At 39.2% G+C, this 15983-nt stretch overlaps 1 protein-coding gene across 7 annotated transcripts in view; it reads left to right on the top strand.

The window, feature by feature from the left end:
- NIM1K (NIM1 serine/threonine protein kinase) overlaps positions 1–15983 on the top strand; it is a 64258-nt gene that overhangs the window by 23093 nt on the left and 25182 nt on the right. Inside the window, exon 1 of one of the 7 annotated variants that reach the window (XM_025435435.3) lies at positions 1344–1758. The exons of 4 other annotated variants lie outside the window; for them this stretch is intronic. The gene's annotated coding sequence lies outside the window, so the exon portion shown is untranslated. Of the gene's footprint in view, positions 1–1343; positions 1759–2072; positions 2170–10674; positions 10892–15983 lie in introns of those variants that run through there. 2 more of the 7 variants (XM_025435432.3, XM_025435434.3) reach the window with 2 other exon arrangements.

The following is a 15983-nucleotide window of genomic DNA, read 5'->3' as shown; positions in this document are numbered from 1 at the left end:
ACCATCTCAGTCGGGGGGGCCAGTGTATCATACTGGGGATGAGTCACTTTTACATTCGTGGTCATCAGAAATCAGCCACAATTCCCAGATATTGGTGAAGATAAGTGTGTATTTTTAGCCCTTAAGCCAAGAAAATTTCTGTTGTAATCATAGTCAAAAAAGTATCAACAGCAAAGGTACACACAGAAGAATACAGAGTAAAATATGACAGAGCTCTTCGAATTTTCCCCCTTCACCCCAATTTCATTTCCCTCCTTGTCAACAGCTAGGAACCCCATACATCCAGAACCTTCCCTGCACTTTGCAGATATCTTTCCTTTTTTTTTTTTTTTTTAAGATTTTATTCTTTTATTCATGAGAGACAGAAAGAGAGAGAGACAGAGACACAGGCAGAGGGAGAAGCAGGGTGCATGCAGGGAGCCCAACATGGGATTTGATCCTGCGACTCCAGGATCACACCCTGGGCCAAAGGCAGGCCTTAAACTGGTGAGCCACCCAGGCATCCTGATATCTTTCCTAATACATGAATATAGATCCCTGCTTAAGTGAGGAGTGACTATTTCCATGAAGCTCTCAGAAATCTCATTTCATGGACCCTGTGGTCATTCCCCTATGATCTCTTATTTTTACAGTTATACGTAATTCATGAAATTCAAACTCAAGTAGTACAGGGTGGGGAGAGGGGAGTGTGGGCCGGGAATCACAGTGGAACCCTTGATGCATCCTTCTGAATCTTTGCATGTTCGGTCTGTGATCTTCTTGCAGTTTTTTTTTTTCTCTTCTTGCAGTTTTATGCATTGAAATAATATCTAGTCTCTAGAGCTCAAGCTTTTTTCCGAGCTGCCCTGTGAGATGAGAGATCCTCATTATCTACTTTGACTTGCCTCCTTGGGGAGATTGCTTCAGCCAGAAATACCGGTCAATTAGCAAGCACGAGGGAACAGTCTGTAATTCTCAGAACTGGCTTCCAAAGCCTCCAGGCTCCCTGGTGGGCAACACTTAAGCTGCCTCCTTAGCACTGTGTAATCACTTCTCCCATCAGCCCCAGAATGGTGGCTGCTCTGGGGAAGAAAGTGTCTCTAATTACATTTGCTTCTCTCTTCCTCAATTGCAAAGGTCCTCTGTGCGGAGGTCTGTGCCAACCGGTTCTTGGAGAAATAAAGGCACAGCCAGCCACGAGAAGGCCCTCCCTCCCCTTTTAGAGAGCAGTTTCTTTTGCTTTTTGTTAAGCCAGGTAGGCCCATGTGACCTTCTACTTCGCTACTCATACTCTTTTTTTTTTTTTTTTTAGATTATTTATGTATTCATGAGAGAGGCAGAGACACAGGCAGAGGGAGAAGCAGGCTCCCTGCGAGGAGCCCAATGGGGGACTCGATTCCAGGACCCCGGGATCAGGACCTGAGCTAAAGGCAGGCGCTCAACCACTGAGCCACCCAGGCGTCCCAACCATTCATGTTCTTAAATGGATTTACATCATTATTTACCAGGCTCTCTTCAGATGAAAGACCAGTTTGGTTTTGCTGTATTTTCTCTTCATGTAAAGTCCAGAGTGACTGCATGATTTATGAATTTCCTTCCCCACTTTAGAGGTTTTTCAGTTTCCCATCAAGAAGAACACTTTTTTTTTTTTTTTAAGAGTTTACTTATTTATTCATGAGAGAGAGAGAGAGAGAGAGAGGCAGAGAGAAGCAGGCTCCTTGCAAGGATCCTGATGTGGGACTCGATCCCGGGACCCCAGGATCACGCCCTGAGCCTAAGGTAGGTGCTCAACCACTGAGCCATCGAGGCATCCCCACTTTTTTGTTTTAAAAAAGCCACTTAATCTTTGATCCTGGTATATTTATAGGTATAAACCTATAAAGACAGGTAAATGCCCTTTATTACCATTTTCTTTCCTGAGAGCATTTAAAAATGTAGAGAGGCTATATTTTATATGGACTAAATTGCTCTGGTCTGAAGACCTCAGGAATGATTTTCTGTGAGATGAGTTGAGGGGGTGTCCTTTATTGGAAACCGGGCAGGGAGTTGTCACTGTGTCTGCTCCCAGCTGGCCCTAAGCCAGCCTCCTACCAAATTGCGAGTTGTTCTTCATGACAACGGATGAAAGGCTGCAGCAGCTGAGATCAGATGTAGTGGCCATGGATGTAAAAGAACGTCTTTTCCCCTCTGGTATGCAAGATTTGAGTTTAAATGTGAACGATGTCTTGAGATCAACGCATTCAGTACCTTTTAGTGATGCAGTAAAGAAAAGTATCCAAAATTGAATAGAAAGATAGGGAAACGTTTGCTTAATGAATGAAGGCTTTTTGGAAAAAATGAGCAAGGATAAAGTATTTTGGGGAAGCGTGGACAAGTCATGTAACCTCTCTGGGCCTTTGTCCCCTCATTCCTAAAACAAAGAGGTTAGAGGAGAGGAGCACTGAGGTGTCTTCTATTTCTAACATTCCAGGATTGCACAGTTCTTCCTTCTGGCCATTTTGGACAGTCTGGGCAAAGACCAGTAGGCAAGAAAGAGGAGTAAGCTCTTAAGAATGTGAGCAGGAATGGAAGTTGCAAGCAGAGATATGAATTACCGAAAAGGGAATATGAATGTTCTGGAAGCAGGTTTTTTAATCCAAAAACGTGGTCCAGGTTGTTACAGAAAAAGATTTGGAGGCAGCTGGCTGGGTGGTTTGTATTAAGTGAATATTTTCTAGTGTAACATTTTAATTCCTTTCATTATTTTAAATGTATTTAAAAGTACACATTTAAAGTATACAATTCAATGGCTTTTCATGTATTCACAGAGTTGTGCACACATCACCACAACCAATCTTAGAATATTTTCATTACCCTAAAAAGAAACATTGCTCTGCTTAGCAGCATTTCCAACCCCTACCCCAAACCGCAGTCAGCCACTGATCTGCTTTCTGGTTTTATGGGATTTGCCTATTCTGAACAGGTTATGTAAATCGGATCATATAATATATGGCCCCTTGTGACTGGTTTCTTTCACTTAGCGTATGTTTTCAAGGCTTGTCCATGTGGTGGTATATATCTAGTACTTCATTTCTTTTTATTGATGAATACTATTCTATTGTTTGTATATACCACATTTTATTTCTCCTTTCATCAGTTGTTGGATATTTAAGTGGTTTCTACTTTTTGGCTATTATGAATTATGTTGCTATGCTTGTATAAAAATTTTTGCGTAGACATATGTTTTCAGTTCTCATAAGTATATACCTAGGAGTAGAATTGCTGAGTTGTGTGATAACTATATTCAGCTGTTATTGATTGATTGTGCAAAAAGGTGATTTTATTAAAGCATGGGGATAACGATTGATTGTGCAAAAAAGGTGATTTTATTAAAGCATGGGGATAGGACCCATAGACAGAAAGAAGTGCTGCTATGCAGCTGTTTTAAAAACTGACAGATTGTTTTTCAAAGTGGTGAACTGTTTCATATGCCCATCAGCAGTGTACCAGGATTCCAGTTTCTCCACATCCTTGCTAACACTTGTTATTACAACTTTTTGATCCTACCCATCCTGGTGGGTCTGAAGCGGTGCCTTATTGTGGTTTTGCATTCCGTGATGACTAATGATGTTGAGCATCTTTTCATATGTTTATTGGCCATTTATATGTCTTCTTTGTTTTTGTTTTTGTTTTTTTTGAAGATTTTATTTACTTATTTGAGAGACAAAGAGTGGGAGGGAGGGGGCTGGAGAGCAGAGGAAGAAGGACAGGAAGACTCCATGCTGAGCTTGGAGCTAGACGTGGGAGTCAATTCTACCACCCTGAGATTATTACCTGAGCCGAAATGAAGAGTAAAATGTTCAACCAACTGAGCCTCCCGGGTTCCCCTGTATATCTTCTTTGAATATATATCTATTCAGATCCTTCGTACATTTTTAAATTGGATTATTTATCTTTTTATGATGGAGCTTTATTTATAGATTCTAGATACAAGTCCCTTACCAGATAAATGATTTGCAGAAAATTTTTTCCATTCTGTAGGTTGCCTTTTCACTTTATGGATGCTGTCCTTTGAAGCATAAAAGTTTTTGATTAATGATGGCCAGTTTATCTGTTTTTATTGTTGTTCTTGCTTGTACTTTTGTATCATAGCTAACAAATCATTGCCTAACCCAAAGTTGTAAAGATTCATGCCTATGTTTTCTTCTTTTTTTTTTTTAATTTTATTTATTTATGATAGTCACAGAGAGAGACAGAGAGAGAGAGGCAGAGACATAGGCAGAGGGAGAAGCAGGCTCCATGCAGGGAGCCTGACGTGGGATTCGATCCCGGATCGTGCCCTGGGCCAAAGGCAGGCCCTAAACCACTGCGCCACCCAGGGATCCCCCTTATGTTTTCTTCTAAGAGTTTTATAGTTTTAGCTCTTATAATTGGGTCTTTGAAGCATTTTGAGTCAACTTTTACTTATGGTATGAGGTAGGGGTCTAACTTCATTCTTCTTCTACATGTAGATAGCCTTTTAATTATTTTTAACTATATATATATATATATCAGTTATTTGAGTGGTTGCTCCAGGCTTAAAATATATTTTTTAACTGATCAGAAATTAGTTTAAATTTATACTAACATAATTCCAGTGAGATCTAGATATTTTACTCCTTTATAGCTCCCTTCCCAGCTCCCCTTTGTTTTGTTATTATTGTTATAACTATTACATCGATGTGTGTTAGAAATACAACATATTGTTATGTTACTTTGTATAATTTCATGTACTTTAAGAAAGTGAGAGAAGGAAGGAAGGATAGCAAGTATAGATAGATTTGGGGGTTATTATGAGCCCCTGAGGTGCAGAAATGCTCTCTGCTTTGCTCATCTTCATGTCCCCTGCACCGAGAACAGTATTTGTCACATAGTAGGTGCTTACCTAATACATAAATGAATGAATAATGATCTCCATACAGATAATATATAGACTCCCAGAGAGAGAGAGAGAGCGAAAGAGCATCACAACAAGATGTGGAGATGAGTAGTGAAGAGATAAGAGAATAAGATTACATGATTGTGGAGGTGTTGTGGGAGAGATAATAATCACACTAAAAAATATGAAGACCATGTCTTTCTCATTCAATGTCATGTATCTGATGCCTAGTGCAGTGTTGACATTTGGGAAATGCCCAGTAGAGGTTTGAATGAATAAATGAAGCATCCCATGACTAGTGCAGATCTTGGGGGAGGAGGCAAGAGTTTCAGCCTCAGAAGTCCCGGTGCTCTCCAAATGGACACATTCTCTGACTCTTCTCAGTGACCATGACTCTGCACTGGTGCTTCTTCTGTGGTTCTCACCTGTGTCCCACATCCCCACTAGACTGTCAGCTCCCTATGTGTGTTCTCAGCAGAAAGTCCAACCACTGAAGGATAAGAAGTACAAACCTGTTGGTTAGAACTTAGCAGAGGAAAGATGGTAAATTTATCGTTAACCAAGTTGGTAGGGCAGAGAGTGGGCCATGAGAAGAGGAAGAAGAAAACTATTGATAATAGAATGAGACAACTGAGAGAAAGCCTGTGATATTCTAGATTTATTTAACTCACTCATTCCTCCACAACACCTATATTGAAAGCCTGTTTTATACTAGGCTAGAGATGCATATAACAAAGTGTTCAACTTTTCTTATACCAAATATTAAATCCTAGACATAAAAAACTTACTTCATTGTTGTAAGAACATTCTGGAAATAACTATACAGCCCTTTATAGTGACTAAGATGTATAAGACTGGAGCCTTGCTCCCTTGGCTTGAATCCCAGCTGGGTGGATCACCTGATGACCTCCTTGTGCTGACTAGAGCTCCTTTTCCTGTAAAATTGAGATATCCAGACTTCTGGATTAAACGGTGAGTACACATAAAACACGTAGGACAGTGCCTACCACATAGCATATAGTAAATAAGAGCTAGCTATTATTATTGATATACAATTATTATTAAACAAAGACCATAATAGTTAATTGAGATCATCTAGTAAGTTTCTTTTTCTTACGAAAAGATTTTATTTATTTATTTGACAGAGCGATAAAGAGAGCCAGAGAGCACAGGCTGGGGTGGGGGTGGGAGTGGGGGTGAGGGGAGTGGGGGGTGAGGATGGCAGAGGAAGAGGGAGAGTGTAGGCTCCCCACTGAGCAGGGAGGCCAGTGTGGGCCTGGATCCCAGGACCCTGGAGTCATGACCCAGGCCAAAAGCAGACGCTTACCGGACTGAGCCACGTAGGCGCACCCATCTAGCAAGTTCTAATACAATTTTAGAGTTCCAATTTCATAGTACCTAGCTACCCAGAAATCTTCTTAGTAGCAATCATTTATGTACAAATGAATTTATTTATTTAGAAGCTTTAGCTATTAAGAAGGAACAATCCTCTCCTTATGTATGATTCATTTTGTTAAATGATTACGATGGCAAAGAGCTGTTTTCTATCTTTGAATACCAGCTCCATTCCAGAGGTTACCAGAACAGAGAGGAACCCGCTGGATGGATATATCAGAGGGCTGGAAAGAAGTTGCTTTATTTTTTAATTTTTTTTTTCAAATTGGGTTAATATGAATGAATCCCTGTCTGAGATTTCAAAGCTGTGGCAGATCAATGGGCTCAGGAATCAAAGGCACCAAACGTGATGTTGCTAATGTAAATGTATAAGCCATTCAGAACACTAATTAAAGACTGTTCCCAGTTGGTTTTATCATGTAAAAGAATAGCATCATGAAAGATTCTGAGGCTTAAAAAAATCTTCAGAAAGATACCGTAGAAAAAAAAAAAGATACTGTAGAAAGGTTGAATGATTTTTTTTTTTTTAAGATTTTATTGATTTATTCATGAGAGACACACAGAGAGAGAAGCAGATACAGAGGCAGAGGGAGAAGCAGGCTCCATGCAGGGGGCCCAGCGCGGGACTCTCAATCCCAGGACTGAGGGATCACACTCTGAGCTGAAAGCAGTTGTTCAACTGCTGAGCTGCCCAGGCGTCCCTGAATGATTTATTTCTATTACTGTATTCAAAAACCTCCTCCCTCTCCCCACCAAAGTGTTCCATAACCCACTATTGCTTGGAGTCCTAAAGTACAATTCAGGAGTACAATTCAAGAGTAAGATTTTTCTTACTGTAGAACTGCAGGTTCCCTCCTTTCAGTAGTTTTCTAGTAGAAGCAGAGAACTTACTTCAAACACTGAACATTAGTACCTGATGTTCTTTTTTCATCAGTAGATTGCCTGTGTTAGGTCATGCATGTCCAGTGAATGTCCAGCACTTTGGGTCCTGAACAAATACATCATGTGGAGAGGAAGTTGATGGCACATAATAAATGTTTAATAAGTGTTTGTTTAATGAATAAATGTGGTGAGGGCAAACTGAAAAAAAATTGATTATAAAGAGGAGTCTCATCTAGATAATTTCACCCTGAATGATTGCAAACAAGTCATATAACTGGATCATTCCATGCCTCAGTTTCCATGTCTTTAAAAGAGTTTTTTTTTTTTTTTTAAGATTTTATTCATTTATTCATTAGAGACAGAGACAGACAGAGAGAGAGAGAGAGGTGGAGACACAGGCAGAAGGAGAAGCAGGTCCCACGCAGGAGTCGGATGTGGGACTGGATCCCAGGACTCTAGGATCACACCCTGGGCCAAAGGCAGGCGCTAAACGGCTGAGCCACCCAGGGATCCCCATTTAAAGGGTATTTTTTGGGATCCCTGGGTGGCGCAGCGGTTTAGTGCCTGCCTTTGGCCCGGGGCGTGATCCTGGAGACCCGGAATCGAATCCCACGTTGGGTTCCCGGTGCATGGAGCCTGCTTCTCCCTCTGCCTGTGTCTCTGCCTCTCTCTCTCTCTCTCTGTCTCTCTCTCTGTGTGACTATCATAAATAAATAAAAATTTTAAAAAATTTAAAAATAAAGAGTATTTTTGATACATTGTGGTTTAAATTAAATTGTGGATTAAAATATTAATTAAAAAGTTGGTGCTTTTAGGAGTAAAATAGAACTATGTTAATTCAAAATCATAACATTGAAGACTCCCACTGCCCAGCTCACCTGGCTACAGTAAGGAGCAGGGAAACAGTCTAAACATCACGTCGTACAGTTGCTCAACCCTGGGCATACGTTGATCATCAGGAGAATGAGCACTCACTCTTATTTGCCCTGAGATTCCTTTGAAAGAAGTGACACTAACAAGTAAAACAACACAATGGGTATGCAACTGTATCATTATTCTTAGCCTCAGGGACTGTCCAGGGGAAGAAGAAAAAAAAACAAAGAGGAAGAGATAACAGACATAAGTAGGATGATCACATTCTATATCATGCAAATGAAGACACTTTTGAAAATGAAAAAGCAGCTAATATTAATTACATGGACAGTTAAGGAAACCGGAATGTCTGGTTAGCCTGGGTCTACACCATGCCCAAAACCCATTCAAGCATATAGGATCAATTCTACCCTTTTTACCTAACTAATTTTTTCCCTTCCTGACTCCATCTTTTCTGATAAAACTCCTCCCAGCTCCTCTAGGTAAACACTGGGAGTTCTACCTTCATTTGATAGTTACAGCATCTGTGGTTCTCATTATAGAATCATTGGCATCATAGAGGCAATGAAGATTGAGGTATATGCCTTTCTGCTCCATTTGGTGAAATTCCACCTGTATTTTTAGTTAATTTACTTACATGAATGCTATCCAGTTTTCCACACCTTATTTTGTCTGATAAACTATAAGTCCTTGTAACCTGTAGATAATCTCTTGAGTTTGCTGACCTTTGACTTTTATTACTACTAACAAACCTTGATACTTTTCTTACCTCCAGTGCAATAGGTTTTTCCTTCTAATTAGCACTGCCCCCTCAACAGTCAGAGTGTTGACATCTCTGCTGGCCATACCCATTAGGATACCTGTGTGTTGTAATGGGAAAGAGGCAGGTCTTTTATACATTTGGTCAACAAATATTTAATTGAGCATTTATTGTGTGCCAGATACTATTCAGAGCCCTCGATTTGCAGTGTAGTCTGTGATTTGTCTTTTGGTTTTCATATCTTTCGATATGCAGAAATTTTTACTTTCATGAAGTCAAACTTGCCAATTTTTTTCTCTTTTATGGCTTGTGTTTTTTTGTGTCTAGTCCAAAAAACTTGCCCTACTTCAGGTCCTGGATATATTCTATGTATACTTCCAGAAACTTCATTGTCCTAGGTTTTATGTATAGGTCAATGATCCATCTCAAATTCATTTTTGTGTGTGGTATAGGATAAAAGTCAAGGTTCAACTTTTATTTGCACAGATTATCCCCCTTTCTCCTTTCCTAGGTTGTCCGGTAATACTTCTATTGGAAAACCTTCCCATCGGGCTTTCTAAACTGTGAGGGGAAAGCAGTTGAGTTACAATATTTCAGCATGTCCATATAGGCTTATGGGTTTTTAATCTCATTCGTGTGAATGTTACAAAGGTCCAGAAGGGGGCAATGTGACACTTGGACTTCAAGAGGTTTTTTTTCCACAGATGCTTTGGAATTCATCCTATATCGTTAAAATCAAGAATCTTAGGTTAGGGAATGATTCTGTAGACATCACGGAGTCCATCACTCTCACTTGTCAGGAAAGAAACTGAAGCCCAGAGAGGGGAAGGGACTTGCTTAAGGTCATACAGGCGTTTAGTGGGAAAGTCTAGACCCCAATTTCATCCTAAGTTTTCTTCCTTCTGGCCTGTATACACCTATAAAGCAAAACAAATGTTACTGACTAAATACAAACAAAGCTTCAACCAATGAAATTTCGATTAACAATATCACTTGGGGGGCACCTGACTGGCTTAATGGTTGAGCATCTGCCTTCGGTACTGGTTGTGATCCTGGGGTCCTGGGATCAAATTCCACATCAGGCTCTCCACGGGAAGCCTGCTTCTCCCTCTGCCTATGTCTCTGCATCTCTCTGTGTGTCTCTCATGAATAAATAAACAAAAATTAAAAAAAAAACTCAACAACATTATCACTTGAAAAATATGAATAATTGTTTTGTTGAAATTAATTTGTTCCTTATAAGTAAATTAAATAATTACAGTGCTTTTAAAAACAATGTCATAGTTATTCATATCATACTTTAATTTCTTTCAAATGACCAGTCCTCAATAAATATTTGTGAATTTTCTTTGTATTGAAGGTATAAATAATTTAAAATATCTTAAGATCTCAGAAACCGTTATCTGAAGTCTCTGCAATTTTTATTCTCTCCTTGACCCAAGTACTTTCTCTCTATAGGTATCACATTTTTCAAATAATTATACATTACAAGACATTCAAATGATATGGAAACATAGGAAGTAAGAAATGAAACAAGCTCATTTAACATTATAAATATTGTATAACATCAGGTTGTAAAAATATTAGGTTGCTTTGACAAAGGTCAAAACAATGACCTTAAGGAAGGCTTAAAGAAGGTAGAATCTTAATTCTCTCACAACCAAATCTACAAGTGAGTGACCCTGGGCTGATACGGTGGCTCTGTAGTGAGGGAGGCCCAGGTTCCCCCCCCCCTCTTGTGGCTCTGCCATTCTCAGGCCATGGCTTCCATCTTGGTCTAAGATGGCTGTTTCCATCTACACCACCATGTCTGTATTCCAGCCAACAAGAAGAAGGGAAAAAAGAAGAGGAGGATGACACGCTTCTTTCCTTTCCTTTTCCTTTTGCCAACAACTCATGACCAGAATTCAGGTGCATGGCTGAACCGAACTAGAAGGGAGACTGGGCAATACACTAGCAGGATAACAGCACGCCCAGATAAGACTTCTTTGTTGTGGAATAATGGCTTTCAAATCTGGTTATGCAACACAGTCACCTGGGAAACTTAAAAACAGACCAAAAAAGTCTGCCCTCTCCCAAGATCACTGAAATCACAACCTTTGGAGGTAGGAGCCTAGGTTTCTGCATTTTAAAAGAGCTCTGTGGTGATTTTGATGCAGGTCAGGGCTAAGAATCAGTGCTATAACAAAGTACAGACAGGAAGGAAGGAAGGGAGGTAGAAAGGAAGGAAAGGAAAGGAGGGAGGGAGAGAGAGAGATAGAGAAAGAAAGAAGAAAGAAAGAAAGAAAGAAAGAAAGAAAGAAAGAAAGAAAGAAAAGAAAGAAAAGAAAAGAAAGAAAGAAAAGAAAAAATAGAAGGGGTACAAATAACAGCCTCTACAATACTCCTCTTTATTACCCCCAATTCTGCATCACCCTCTTCCCACCTCCACCCCTACAGGGTTGTCACCTACTACTTCAATCTGTATTCTTCAGACCTTTTCCAGTGAATCCACAAATGGACACATCTATCCATACATATGTGCGTGTCCAAACACCCAGTAGTGACTCTCAAATTTCTCTATGTATGGGTCTTGGGATTGCAATATTGTGGAGGTTTTTTTGCATGACAGTTTACGTTAATTTAAGAAAATATAGATATCAGAGAATGGGGAAATCCAATGGGAGAATTTGGGGTGTTGGGAGAGCGATAGCCTACCTGAGACACCTGCTGGCTCAGTCTCTACAAATATCACATTATGGAATCATTTATATTTTGCCAGTGATTGGAAATGGCATGTCTATTACATGGGAAATTTCCATAATCCGTGAGATTTTTTTTTTAATTCTCTATTCTGTTAGTTCAGATTGCTATTGTACACTGACACAGGTTCACTTTTTCATATTGGATAACTTCTCTCCTGTTCCCTGTCACCTTTACCTTCGCTTACCTACACTACTAGGTAAATATTTACGAATTCTCAGATTTGTTGTTTATACTGTGTGACGGGATCGCTGAGATATGGGAGGCTCTTAATAAAGGTATCAAATCCACCTGAACTTTTTATATGGTAAAAGTAAAAGCTTTTGTTCTGGAACACGTTTCTCCCTTTCCCAGATCCTAGTCCTCTGGCCTCTGGTCATGCTAGCTTTCTTGAGTTCTGCTCAGATAGAAAAGGACAATGTTTTCCTAACTTCTAAGGCCATCACTCAAACGTGGTTCTCTACTTCGTGAACGTGCTATATCAGAGTTGAAGTTCTAAGGCAGCAAAAGAGCAGTTTCTGTTTTGACTTGCAAATATTTTTAGCCCCCTAAAAATAAACGGTGAGCTGCAAATAGACACAAATGTTCCCACACTGTGTTTCCTAAATTCATTATTTTTGAAGAGATGAAGCATACATTTTGTTTTTCTGCTTAGGGCCACCTGCTTATCATTCAATCCATGATTCCATTCTGTACCTTAATGTTATTCCTTCTCCATCCTATACCTTAATGTCATTTCTTTATTTGTTTAGATGCCAGCATACTCCCTCAGAGGAGATGGGAAGATTTATGTTTTGGAAATGGATTAATCACACATAAGATTAAAATCCTTATGGGGAAGGCCTTGGGTTTCTGCTATGTCCTGACTGAAACATAATAACATTCTCTCCCTTATGTGTTTGAAATTCCTGATTCCACATGTTACAAGGCTTAGGTACACAGTCTTCTCCCTCATGGTGCTTATAGTCAAGACATCAAAACAACTTCTTTCTTTCTTTTTCTTCTTTTGACTTAAATACGTATTTCCATTTTAAAATCACTTTGTTTTGTTCCTTCCATCATGGTAAGTGTACTCTTTAATCCTCCTCCCCTATTTCTCCCACCCCCCACCCACCTCCCCTCTGGTCACCTCCCCTCCGGTTTGTTCTCTGGAGTCAAGAGTCTGGTCCTTGGGGACACCTGCCTTAAGCTCAGATTGTGATCCCGGGAGCCTGGACTGAGTCCTAAGTCAGGCTCCTTGCTCAGCAGGGAGCCTGCTTCTCCCTCTGCCTGCCACTCCTCCTGCTTGTGCTCTCTCTCTATCTCTCTGACAAATAAATAAATAAATAAAATCTTAAAAAAAAAAAAAGGCCTATTTCTTGGTTTGCCTCTCTTTTTTTTCCTCTTTGCTTATTTGTTTTGTTTCTTAAATTCCACATATAAGGGAAATCAGAGGGTAGTCTTTCTCTGACTTATTTTGCTTAGCATTATGCTCTCTAGCTTCTCATGTCATTGAAAATGGCAAGATTTCATTATTTTTTTATGGCTGAATAACATTCCATCATAGATATAGATATAAATATAGATATAGATAGATATTTATATCCACATCTTCTTTATCCATTCATCTACCAATGGACACTTGGGCTGCTTCCATAGTTTGGCTATTGTAATTAATACTGCAATAAACATGGTGTGCATGTGTCCCTTTGAATTGGTGTTTTTATATTTTTGGACAAATACCCACTACTGTAATTCCTGGATTGTAGGGTAGTTCTATTTTTAGCTTTTTGAGGAGCCTCCATACTGTTTTCCAGAGTGCCTGCCCCAGCTTGCATTCCCGCAACAGCGCTCAAGTGTTCCTTTTCTCTACATCCTTCACTTGTTGTTTCTTGTGTTTCTGATTTTAGCCATTCCGACAGGTGTGAGTGTGAGGTGATACCTCACTGTGGTTTTGATTTGCATTTCTCTGATGATGGGGGATATGGAACATCTTTTCATGTGTCTGTTGGCAAAAGCAACTCTCTTAACTTTAGTCAGGCTTAGTTTTTTTTTTGTTTGTTTCTGTTTTGATCTATGAAAAGGGAATGACAATACTCCACATCACAGGACTGTCATGTCATGTCATTCATTCATCTACCCATTTGTCACTGTTGCCTATTGTAAAATACCTAACATTTTAAAATTACATATATATTTTTGACCTAGTATGTTTTAACAATCTTTTTAAAAATAGCAATAGAAAATGTTAAACAGATACAAAAATGGTGCAAAGACTGTTATAAACTTCCATGTGCTCATCACCCAGCTTTTAAAATGATCAATTCGTTGCCAAACTTGTTTCATTTAAATTTTACTATTCCCTCCACTCCTGGTTACTTTGAAGCACATCTCAGACATATCACTTCATTTAACAATTATTTTTTCTGGAACTTTATCTTTTTTTTTTAATTGACTTATACTTGACACACAGTGTTACATTAATCTCAGTTGTACAACATAGTGATTCAATAAGCCTATGCCTTATGTTATGGTCACCACAAGTGTAGCTACCATCTGTCACTATATATTTTGACAATACAATTGACTGTATTTCCTATTTTTTAAGATTTTATTTACTTATTTATTCATGAGACACAGAGAGAGAGGCAGAGACATAGAGACAGGCAGGGAGAGAAACAGGCTCCATGCAGGGAGCCCAGTGTGGGACTCTATCCCGAGACTCCAGGATCACACCCTGGGCCAAAGGCAGCCGCTTAACCGCTGAGCCACCCAGGCGTCCCACTGACTATATTTCCTATGCTGTACCTTTTATCCTTGTGACTTATTTATTCTGTATCTGGAAGCCTGTATCTCCCACTCCTTTTCATCCATTTTGCCCATCCCCCCACCACTCTCCCCTCTGGCAACCATCAGCTTGTTCTCTGTATTTTTGGGTCTGTGTCCACTTTTTGTTTGTTTTGTTTTGGATTCCACATGTAAGTGAACTTGTAAGGTATTTGTTGTTCTCCATCAGACTTATTTCACTTCTCATTATACCCTCTGGATCCGTCCATGGTTTTGGTTTTTTCTTTTTAAAGATTTTATTTATTTATTAGAGACAGAGAGAGAAAGAGGCAGAGACACAGGCAGAGGGAGAAGCAGGCCCCATGCAGGAAGCCTGACGTGGGACTTGATCCTGGGTCTCTAGGATCAGACCCTGGGCTGAAGGCAGCGCTAAACCATTGAGCCACCTGGGCTGCCCTGGATCCATCCATGTTGTTACAAATGGCAAGATCTCATTCTTTTTTATAGCTTAGTAATTTTTATGGCTTAAATTTATTTTTTAAAACATTTTATTTATTTATTCATGAGAGATACAGAGAGAGAGGCAGAGACATAGGCAGAGGGAGAAGCAGGCTCTCTGCGGGGAGCCCGATGTGGGACTCAATCTCAGAACCCAGGATCACAACCTGAGCCAAAGGCTCAACCACTGACCACCCAGGTGCCCAATAGCTTAATAATTGTGTATATTCACCACATGTTGATCTATCAGTGGACACTTGGGTTGCTTCCGTATCTTGGCTACTGTAAATAATGATATAATAAACATTGGAGATGCATATATCTTTTTGAATTAGTGTTTTTGTTTCCTTTGTGTAAATGCCTAGCAGTAGAATTACTGGATCATACAATATTTCTATTTTTAGAGGAGCCTCATACTGTTTTCCACAGTGGCTGCACCAATTTATACTCCTACCAACAGCGCACAAGAGTTCCTTTTTCTTCATGTCCTCGCCAATACTTCTTATTTTTGTCCTTTTGATTTTAGCCACTCTGATAGGTGTAAGATCATAGCTCACTGTGGTTTTCATTTGCATTTCCCCAATGATTAATGATTTTGGGCATCTTTTCATGTATGTCTATTTGCCATCTGTATGTCTTCTATAGAAAAATGTCTATTCAGGTCCTCCGCCTATTTTTAATCAGATTATTTGTTTTTCTTTCGTGTTGGATTGTAGAAGTTCTTTATATATTTTGGATATTAACCCCTTATCATTTATATCATTTGTGAGTATCTTCTCTCATTCAGTAAGTTGACTTTTTGTTTTGTTGATGGTTTCTTTCACTGTGCAAATGCTTTTTATTTTGGTGTAGTTCCAACAGTTTATTTTTGCTTTTGTTTCTCTTGCCTCAGGAGACATATTTAGAAAAAGGTTGCTAAGGCCAATGTCAAAGAAACTACCTCCTATGTTTTCTTCTAGAAGTTTTATGATTTCAGGTCTTACATTTAGGTCTTTAATCTATTTTGAGTTTATTTTTGTACATGGTGTAAGAAAGTGGTCCAGCTTCTCCTCTAACAATCATTTTTAAAGATTAATGTTTGTTCCCACTTAAAACTTTAAACCTCTTTAAACATTTCAAACTGCATCTATAATTTAATTTATTTCATTTCCTTTTAAATAAGGTATTTTATTTCATTAACAAAATACTTCC

This window comes from Canis lupus, chromosome 4, assembly GCF_003254725.2.
Source record: "Canis lupus dingo isolate Sandy chromosome 4, ASM325472v2, whole genome shotgun sequence".
NCBI lineage: Eukaryota > Metazoa > Chordata > Mammalia > Carnivora > Canidae > Canis > Canis lupus.
The sequence above is the reverse complement of the archived record's forward strand: the minus strand, read 5'-3'. Positions and strand labels throughout refer to the sequence as shown.